The 9716-nt window shown below is 37.2% G+C and overlaps 1 pseudogene; it reads left to right on the top strand.

Annotated features, from left to right (window-relative positions):
• Positions 1–545: 545 nt before the first annotated feature.
• Positions 546–645, top strand: LOC113307163 (annotated as a pseudogene).
• Positions 646–9716: the final 9071 nt, after the last annotated feature.

Genomic DNA, 9716 nt, shown 5'->3' with positions numbered 1-9716 from the left:
CTTATCTGACTGATTCTGAAACTGAGCTAGTCCTGAAGGATTCTTAGTATAGCCAAAACCTGGGGGAGCATTAGAATTACTAAACTGACCTTGACTTTGGCCCTTAGACCACGAAAGGTTCGGATGGTTTCTCCAACCAGGATTATAGGTTTCTGAATATGGGTCAATCTTTTGACGGTTATCAAATCTAGTGTTATAAAGAGCATTGGCTGCTCTTCAATATTCTGGCCTTCCCAAAAAGGCTCCACTCTACCACTAGTCTGGCCCACTTCTAAGGCTTCTAACCTTTTTGCTATAGCAGCAATTTTGGCATCTGATTCATAGCCTCCTTCTACCCTATTAACGTTTCCTCTACTTAAAAGAATTTTTTCTGGGGTGCCCTACTATTTTCCCATTGCTGGGTTTTTTCGGCGATTTCATTAAAAAATTCCATCGCCGCATCAACAGTTTGGTTTTCAAATCCACCAGTGCATAGAGACTCAACCATGGTCGTTGTGGAATAATCTAAACCCTCATAAAGGATCTGAACTAGCCTAACCTTTTCTAAACCATGATGAGGACACTGGGATAATAAATCATTGAACCTTTCCAAATACCTATATAAAGATTCTCCCTCTTGTTGTGAAAATGTGCATATTTGCGTCCTAATAGACGATGTTTTGTGCCTAGGGAAAAACTTATTGAAAAAGGCAGATGTAAGTTGTTCATATGTCTCAATTGACTCGGAGTCCAAACTATATAGCCACGACTTGGCCTTATCTTTCAGGGAAAATGGGAATAACCTAAGTTTCAAAGCATCATCATCTAAGCCTCTAATTCTTAGAGTACTACAAATTTCCTCAAAATCCCTAACATGGTAATAAGGGTTTTCATTTTCTTTCCCTAAAAAGATTGGGAGCATCTGTAAGGTCCCAGGTTCAGTTCATAGGGTGCCTCCGTTTCAGCTAACTTAATACACGAAGGACGAGTAGTCCTAGTTGGATTCAACAAAGCTTTCAAAGTTGCCATTTCTGGCGCTATCGGAGCAACAGGATTCTCTCCTCAGTCAAAGGACGTTCAAAAACAGACTCTTCAAAAGTCGGACTTTCTAGATTAAGGTAATCGAGACGCTTCGAACTACTAGGTTTCTCTTTAACAAATCTACCTAGTGCGTCTCTTTTACGTTCAGGCATACAATAGAATTTTCTAAATTGGAAGGGTAAGCAAACACAGATCAAGGCCGACTCAACCAAATCAAACCTATTGATTTCTAGCAAACAAAAAGCATGATGGCTCCACTTAGATTGTTTCTAGACCAGCTTCTAATCCTTCGAACGGGAATTCGTTACAATTTAAGCAAACCCCTCTGGAATCAATCCGAGTTAACGTAAGTTGAATAGAGGCGAGGGAAGCTCGGTGGAGCTTTGATACCCAAGGCCTCACCGGTATTACAAGGCGGCGCAGTCACGCATTCAACTTACAGAAACCGTCAAGAACTTCGAAGTATGCTTAAAAGAGTAACCAATATTTTTCGAATGACTTTCCTGTTAAGCTCGTTACCCTATCGGTCTCGTTCTAGTCAAAATTTTAGGCTTAGGTTCGCGTAGGTTACGTGTTCCTAAAGCGGGCAAGAAAGAACGGTGATGAAATCCGAACCCTTATCTTGTATGGCCAGGCCTTGCCCTTTACTAGAAAAATAAATGTCTGTATTCAGTCCTCAACATATATGCATACGAAGGAGTCCAGTAACTCGCTGACAGGGGATTCGCGAGTGTTTAGAATCTTACCTCCCGTTCCAGACGGGGGATGAATCGGTTGTAGTCGACTCGGGCCACTGACTCCGATGTCTAGTGTACGAACCCAAGGTGCAGAGACAATATCGTAATTGTCCTCCTTCTCTGCAAACAGTTTATATTTAAAGTACCCTTCCGTAGGGTAATAAAAAAAATGTCCCAAAGTCCAAAAGTCCAAAAAAAAAGAAAAATTACAAAATAATAAACCCTAATACAGTTTTTTTTTTAAAAAAATAAACAAACCCTAAACTAAAATTGTCTTCTTTTCTGTTCTTTTTGCTTTAATCTTTAGCTCCAAGTCTTTATGAAATCACCAAACTCCTTGGCTCAATTTTCTTTATGATCCAGAACCTGTAGACACAAGATAAATACCCAAAAACATAAAAAAAACAAAAATAATAAAAAAATAAATAAAAAAAAATAAATCTAAAACCCTAAAAAAAGTCCGCGTCGGCGGCGCCAAAAATTGATGTGATTTGTAGATAGTGGTAAAAGTGGTTCGATTCTCAGACTTGTGAAGGATATTAATTAGACTTAAATTCTAATATTAAAATAGAAAACTCACTAAAAATTATAGCAAACTCAATCAAAGTGATATCAATATTAAAAGAAACACTGAGGCTAAGATTCCACTATTTTCCAAGTTCAAAGTGATTTAATCCAATTTATATTCATGCAATTTTTCGTTCAATTTGATTCTAAACTATTGCAACAAGTAGATTCTCAAAATAACAAGTGTAAATCCGAAGCATAGAACATCAAAAACCTAGGTCCAAGCATGCTCTATCAAAAGAAATAACAATTTCTTAACAAGAATCATTCAAACAATTTTCACTCAAGGCAAAAAAATCATAAAAATAATTGCATAAATAAATAAATAAGAATATACCAATTTTTGTTGGAAAAATAGCTTCCTCTATCGCCTCAGCAATGGGGTTTATCTCCTCATATTAATCATTTGCTCAAAATACATGTTTGTTGCTCAAAAGTTGATTAAAAGAGTGAAAGGTGTAAAGCAACAGCGTAAAAGTGTTACAGATCTCTGGTACAAAGAGGAACAATGATTAACTGATGTATATAAACGTTACTGCTCTTCTGCTGTTTAACAACGACACTGTTTTGCGACTGTTTTCCGTGCGTCAATGTTCTTCGCGTTCTTGAGTTGTGCAGCATCAGCAGCAGCAGAAACAGAGTTTGATAAAACTCTGATTTCTTCTTCTCTGGCTCTCCCCAGGTCCCCAAACTCTCGACACCCCTTCTATATGACCCAAACAATCTATTTATATCAAAAATACCGACTAAATCTCTCCCAAATCTTCCAAAACCTCTTTACTTTTCTTCACGGCAAAGTTCCGGAAATTTCTTGTTTTAGAATTGCTACACGTTTCTGAGCTTTCCTTTTTATTCTAAACTCATCCTTAGATAGATACAAATCTTTGGGAAGGTTCATAGCACTTTAATCTCTCTAAAATTCCCTAAAACAGGTCACACACGTGACTTTCCATATATTTCTGTTGTGATAAAAATCCGTCGATTGAGCCAAGTATAATCGATTTCAACACCCATATCAGATTCCTAGACCCATGAGGAGTCTATCCTATGAAAATCAGAGGTTTAATCGACCTCAAACTCCTTCAAATCAAGAACCCTAAATCTGCCAGAAACTGCACCTACTTTCCCGCCATTTTGAATTTCAAACGGAGAAGATGGTGGTCGCCCCCTATCCAGAGTGGGGGTGTGAATAACAGCTTCCTAGGGGGTGTCTGATGAGTCCTAAAAAGTGCATATTTCTATATCTTTTTGTTGGCATTTAACTCATCTTTTATGCATTAATTCTACATTTTATCCCATATTCTGTATTTTCTTTGTTTTCAAGAATAAATATTTTTATTAACTAATTTTGCATTTTTAGGTAATAAATAAAGTTTGGATGAATAGCGGAGCGAAAAGAGCAGAAAAGTAGTGAAAAGCCGGGAGGAATTACACAAGGAAGCCGCGAAGAATGTTGTGCACAAGACCAAAAGGCTAGAAGTGGGCTTGAAGAGGAAGAATTGTTCTTAAACAAGATATGGGCTTGGCATACCCAAGGCCCAAAACCCTCACCCAAACCCATTACCAATATCCATACCCGCATTCATCTTCAGCCGTCAGATTGGATCATCTCAGCATCCTACGGTCGCTTCATCGTCGTGCATCGAAGTCTGAAGCTCCTGTCAAACACTACAACACCTAACTCCATCTTGGACCGTCAGTTTTGATGTATTACATATCCAACGGTCGCTCCACATCCATTTACATCACATCGTTGGATCTTTCCCTCATCCTATCATCCTACGGATTCCCCTCACAAAACATCGAGATTTGATGGGTCTGCTCAACACCCAAACAACCAAATACCTATACCCGCAAAACAAACAACCCCTTCCTCAAACCCCATCGACTCCATCTTCTCCCTCACCCTTTGCAACACCACCTTACCCTGCCCCTCTCAACCACCACCTCAACCACCACCATCTCCTCTCAAATCAACCAAACACCATAACCCATCTCCACTACCATCATTACAACCTATCTAGCCACCTAATTTCCCATTTTTATACACGTTTTTCTCAAAACCCTAACGTGTGAAAAATTGGTAAATTAGGTGAGTTAGGAGAGCAATTGGAGGTATGGGAAGCAAGAGAAGACTAATTCTAAGCATGGGTCGAAGTTTGATTGGAGTCAGAGATTAGGTAAATTTCTAATTTTAATTTCTAAAACCCTAATTTTTCTGATTTGGGAAATTTTTGAGGAAATCAATTGAATGTTAAATTGAAGTATGGGATAGTCTATTAGGGTTGTTATCAGAGTTAGGTAGGATTTTTTTTTGATTTAATTTGTATTTTCACCAAACCCTAATTGGACTGATGTGGTCCTGTTTTGGGGAAAGTTGGTTTGTGTATAAATAGGGATGATGGGTGTGTGTTAGAGAATATGCCTGGACTAGCCAGTGCACCACCAAGAGGACTGGACTAGCCAGTTCCTCAATTGTTCATGTTCTGTTTTTGCTTCACTTTCAAATTCAGTTTTATTTTCACATATTCATCATGTTTTAATTTATCACTTGCTAAGGCTCAGATGAAGCCTAGTGCACTGTTGAATGATGTATTGCTAGGATAGTTATCTTGATGCCTGTTTTGCTTGAGCAATGGGAAGTAATCAGTTCTCTGGTATGCCTGTGATTGACTGTGCTGTCAAAAGACAGTCAATACTAGGAGCATATCAGTGAGCAAGCTGATTTTCCTCCCATTCTAATATATGCTCAAGGTCTTCAACTCAACCTAGAATTGCATTGCTTGATTAGGTCACAAGGTGGATTCTAAGCCTTGGCTTAGCCACAAATCTTTTTACAGTCACTTATAATTTCAAGCCTGTTTTGATTCCCTGCTCAGTTAAATTTCTTAGCCATCTTGTTCAGTTTTTCTTGCAAATTGTAGCTGTTGTGCATTTAAATCAGTGCACAAACTCCTCCCTGCCCTTGGCTTACATCCTTGGTTCTTAACTGTTTTGCCATATTGCTTTGCTGTTTTGGTTCTTAAATGTCATGTCATTTGCTTTGCTTTGTTAACTGTTTTCCCATCTTTGCATCTGCCTCATTGCTTTGCCTTTGCCACTGCCTAAATACCATTGTATATGCCACTGTCACCTTTAACTCACCTTGTATAGGCCCTGTTTTGCTCTCTTTGCTTCATTGTGTCATTGTCACTCATTGCATTTAGATTAACTAGCTTAGGAATGCTTCAATACACCCCAAGTCCCTGTGGAATGACCTTGTCTTGCACACATTACTACAATTTGACCCTGTGCACTTGCAGGTTATCACTGTAGGCATTTATTCATCTTATTTACACATATATATTCGCCTACCAAGTTTTTGGCGCCGTTGCCGGGGACTTGGTTGTGTTGTGTTGAATTTTTCTTGGCTGTTTTTGCATGTTAGTTCATTTGCATCATTGCATACTCTTTTTCATATTGTTTCATTCTAGCATACTCCTCATGCATTGCATTCTTGCATTTTAGTGTAACTTGCTGTTTTAGTAGCTGCTGTGTAGTGCAGCTGAACTTCTTAGCTTCTAGCAAGAAACTTACTTCTCTTTTTGAGCCAACAGGTGTTGCTGCTGCTGCTGCTTCCTGTTGCTGCTGCCAGAGCCTCTGCTGCTGTGCTGCTGCTTCCTGTTGTTGCTGTCAGCCTCTGCTGCTGTGCTGCTGCTGCTACTTCTGCCTGCTAGGCTGCCCTGGTGCAGTTGGAGTGAACCTGGTACAGCTAGCCATTCTTGCTGGTGCTGCCTTCTCCAAGCTGCCTGGTGCTGTTGGGTTGACCCAACTGGGTTTCTGTTGTAAAGCCAAAGGAAAGCCAAAGCCCAACTGGGCCTCTCCAACAAAAGTTTAGGAAGATCCCAAGCCCAACTGGGCTTGTGCAACTTAAGAAAAGGGATAAAAGTCCAACTGGGCTTCCCTCCAAAAAGGTAAGCCTAAACCCAAACCCAAATTTTTTTGGGCTTGTAATTTTTTTGGTTTGTATTGTTATTCTCTTTTGGGCTTGTAATTGTAATTATCTTTTTGGGCATGTAATAATTATTTTAATTTTATTTCTTTTATTTATTTGGGATTGTAATAATTTTAGTTTTATTTATTTATTTATTTTTATTTTTTTTTGTGGGTTTGTAATAATTAGTTTTATTTTTATTTCTTTCTTTATTTGATCTTGTAATTTAGTTGTTTGTTAGGCTTGTAGTTTCTTTTAAACTAAAATTTGGGCTTCAAAACACAAAAAAAAAATAAAAAAAAATAAAAAAAAAAATTGCTCCTATTTTCGAAAACCAAAATTTTGAAAACCCTTTAAAACCAAATAGTGGGCTTTGTGTCTTTTCAATATGGGCCAACCTAATGCTCTCCATGAATACATGTATCCCACAATAAAAATTCCATTATCATGTATTGTCTTACCTCAAACCAATAACCCTTTTAAAATAAATGCAAGCATGATACAAATACTTCCTTTATTTCGAGGGTTCGATTCTGAGAACCACTATACTCATGTAAGAGAGTTTGAACAAATTTGTCGGAATATGCAACCTGATCATATGTCCGAAGACTCTCTGAAATTGCGTTTGTTTACATTTTCTCTAAAGGAAAGGGCCAAAACATGGTTTTACGGTTTGAGACCACAATCAATCAACACTTGGGACCAACTCACAGATCTATTTTTTAAAAAATTCTTTCCACATCATAGGACCATCGCTATTCGTCAAAGTATCAATTGTTTTGTCTAATTGGATGAGGAAACTGTTTTTGACTATTTTGAACGTTTTAATGATTTGTTGAGCGAATGTCCACACCATGGATTTGAGAAGTGGAGACTTGTCGCTATCCTCTATGAGGGACTAGACTTTAAATCTCGAGCCATGGTTGAGTGTATGTGTAATGGTGAATTTCTTGATAAAACTGTGGATGATGCATGGAAATTTTTAGCTGAGATTGCGGAGAAAACCCGTCAATGGGAATCCATTAGGGAAACTGAGACACTATCACATGATATAGGTGGTAATGAATTGAACTTTGAAAATAGCATGTTTAGTCCTTCCCATGTGTATGATATTGAATATGAACCTAATCTAGAGGAACATGAGTTGACTAATGACACCACAACTGCTAATAGGGACAAGTATGCATATTACTATGATGATGATGATGATAATGTTATGTTAGAAGAACATGTCTATGCTGAAAATGTTGTGGAACCTTTGGTTTCAAATACATTAGGCTTTTCTGCCCCGACCTTCATGAATGATATTTCTTCTAGTATTCCATATGCATGTGATGTTGATACTGATTTAGATATTGTGCAATTATCCTGTGAAGAGCATGACTTAGGTAAATCTTCTGTTGACACTAATGATCCTATGCATGAAAACATAGTTGATGTGTCTGATTCCATACTTAAGCCACAATATATTGCTTCTGTTGATGATAATTTGAATATATCGGATAACCATGATTCTGAATTAGGACTTGTGCAAATTTTTTGTGATGATGAGCATGCTACACATCTTGAGTGTGACTTAGATAATGCTGATGTGTCTGATAATATTGATACTCTTGATCTCATGCATGTGAGACGCTTAGATGTCACTTTCTTGCCTAAGTCACAATCTGATAGCCTTCCACCCAACCTAGAGTCGGTTTGTACCCATATTGTCAAACCAATTTTTCTGAGAGTCCCTAATCTAGGTTTGGAACTGTGTGCTTCCCAAGTCCTTTTGGACTATTTTGCATCTAAGTATAATATCTTTGAGGAACCACAGTTGGAATTAGCATGTGTACCCGTCCCTAGTAAAGTTCATTTCGAATTAGACCTTGTGCATGATGAACCCCAAAAACTGCGAGATTTTGTATCCAAAATTTTATCTGTTGAAAAATCCAGGTTTGGGGGTAGCTCATTTTGTTTCACAGTTTCACTTGCGTTTATTTCCTGTTATATTTGTGTGAAGCTGTTGAAACCTCTACACTTTGTCTTTTGGGTTGATCCTCAACTCTTTAGATTGTTAGTGTATGGTGAATTTTTTGTATATAATCCAGTAGATAAAATTTCTTAAAACCCTTTTGTTCCTTTTGTATATATTTTGCTAATCCAATATGATCTTGGCTGAAATATGTTGGATTTTTTTCCTTGAATAACGGAGTTCTAATCTTGCTTTCGCCGAAATCGAGTATTCTCTTTCGTTTTTCTCTACTCAACATGATCCTCTTCATATGTTGTATTATAATTTTGTTCATATTTTGAAACATTGAGGACAATGTTTAGTTTAGGTTTGGGGGTGAAAAGTAGATACTTTGATAATATGCCATAATTGAAAACAAGAACTCCTTCTTTTTGAAAAAATTAAAAATTCCAAAAAATAAAAAAATAAAATAAAATAAATTTAAAAAATCATAAAAAATGGAGCTCATTTACCTTGAAATGTTGACTCTTGTGCAAATATGTAATTTTTAGGAGTCTTAGTCTAGATATTTAGGCACCCTGATTCTAGCACAATTCACATAGTGATAAGAAATTTGCACGCGCACGATCTACCAATACATGTATAGCCTCGATCTTCAAGGTGTTTGATAGGAAGTTAGATTGCCAATCACTTTAGAATACTGAATGAGACTTGACTAGCTTGTTCTTTGGTTGGCTGGGATAGAAGTTGGAGGATACGTTAAGAAAAGCAACCATAGAATTTGACCGGATGCATTCGATAAGGGCCACCTCTTGCTAAGAGTCATGTAATTATGTTTTTCTTTTTGTTCATGTATCAAAAGTGTCACTATGTTGTAAAGATCAAAGCTATTTCTCAAAAAAAAAAAAAATCAGAAAAAATATCAAAAAAAATATCAAAAAAAAAAAAAATCAAGTATTTATTTATTCCATGTTTTGTCATGTTAAAGACAATAGTTCTCTCTTGTTCCAAAAATAAAAGAGAGTAATCAATGTAAATAAGAGTCATGTAAAGAGTCATCTTTTTGTTGTAAATAGTCTTGTAATAAACAAGGAGGGTGCAGCCATCGATGTATAACGCGGGTAAACTGAAATATCACCAACTCATTGGGTGAACATTCACAATTCTCGTAAAGCCGGACAGCTAGCTTGGCTTAGAATTCGGTTCTTAGCCTAAAAACTATCTCTTGGTGATTAGTAGTCATAACTTCAGGTCATTCTAGACACATGTGTAGATACACTTTACACTCTTATCACATGTCTTTTTTTGTTATCAGTGCTAGGATTGTGCCTTAGATAGCTAGATTGACATCTCCATTTTGCTGTGAGCTTAAACTTTCTTGCACATGTCACATTTGATGGAATCTGAGCTTATATTTTGACCTAGAACTTTGTAGGTACGTTCTAAGCAAACCTTCACGAGA

This window comes from Papaver somniferum, chromosome 8, assembly GCF_003573695.1.
Source record: "Papaver somniferum cultivar HN1 chromosome 8, ASM357369v1, whole genome shotgun sequence".
NCBI lineage: Eukaryota > Viridiplantae > Streptophyta > Magnoliopsida > Ranunculales > Papaveraceae > Papaver > Papaver somniferum.
Note: the sequence above shows the minus strand (reverse complement) of the source record. Positions and strands in the feature narration are given on the sequence as shown.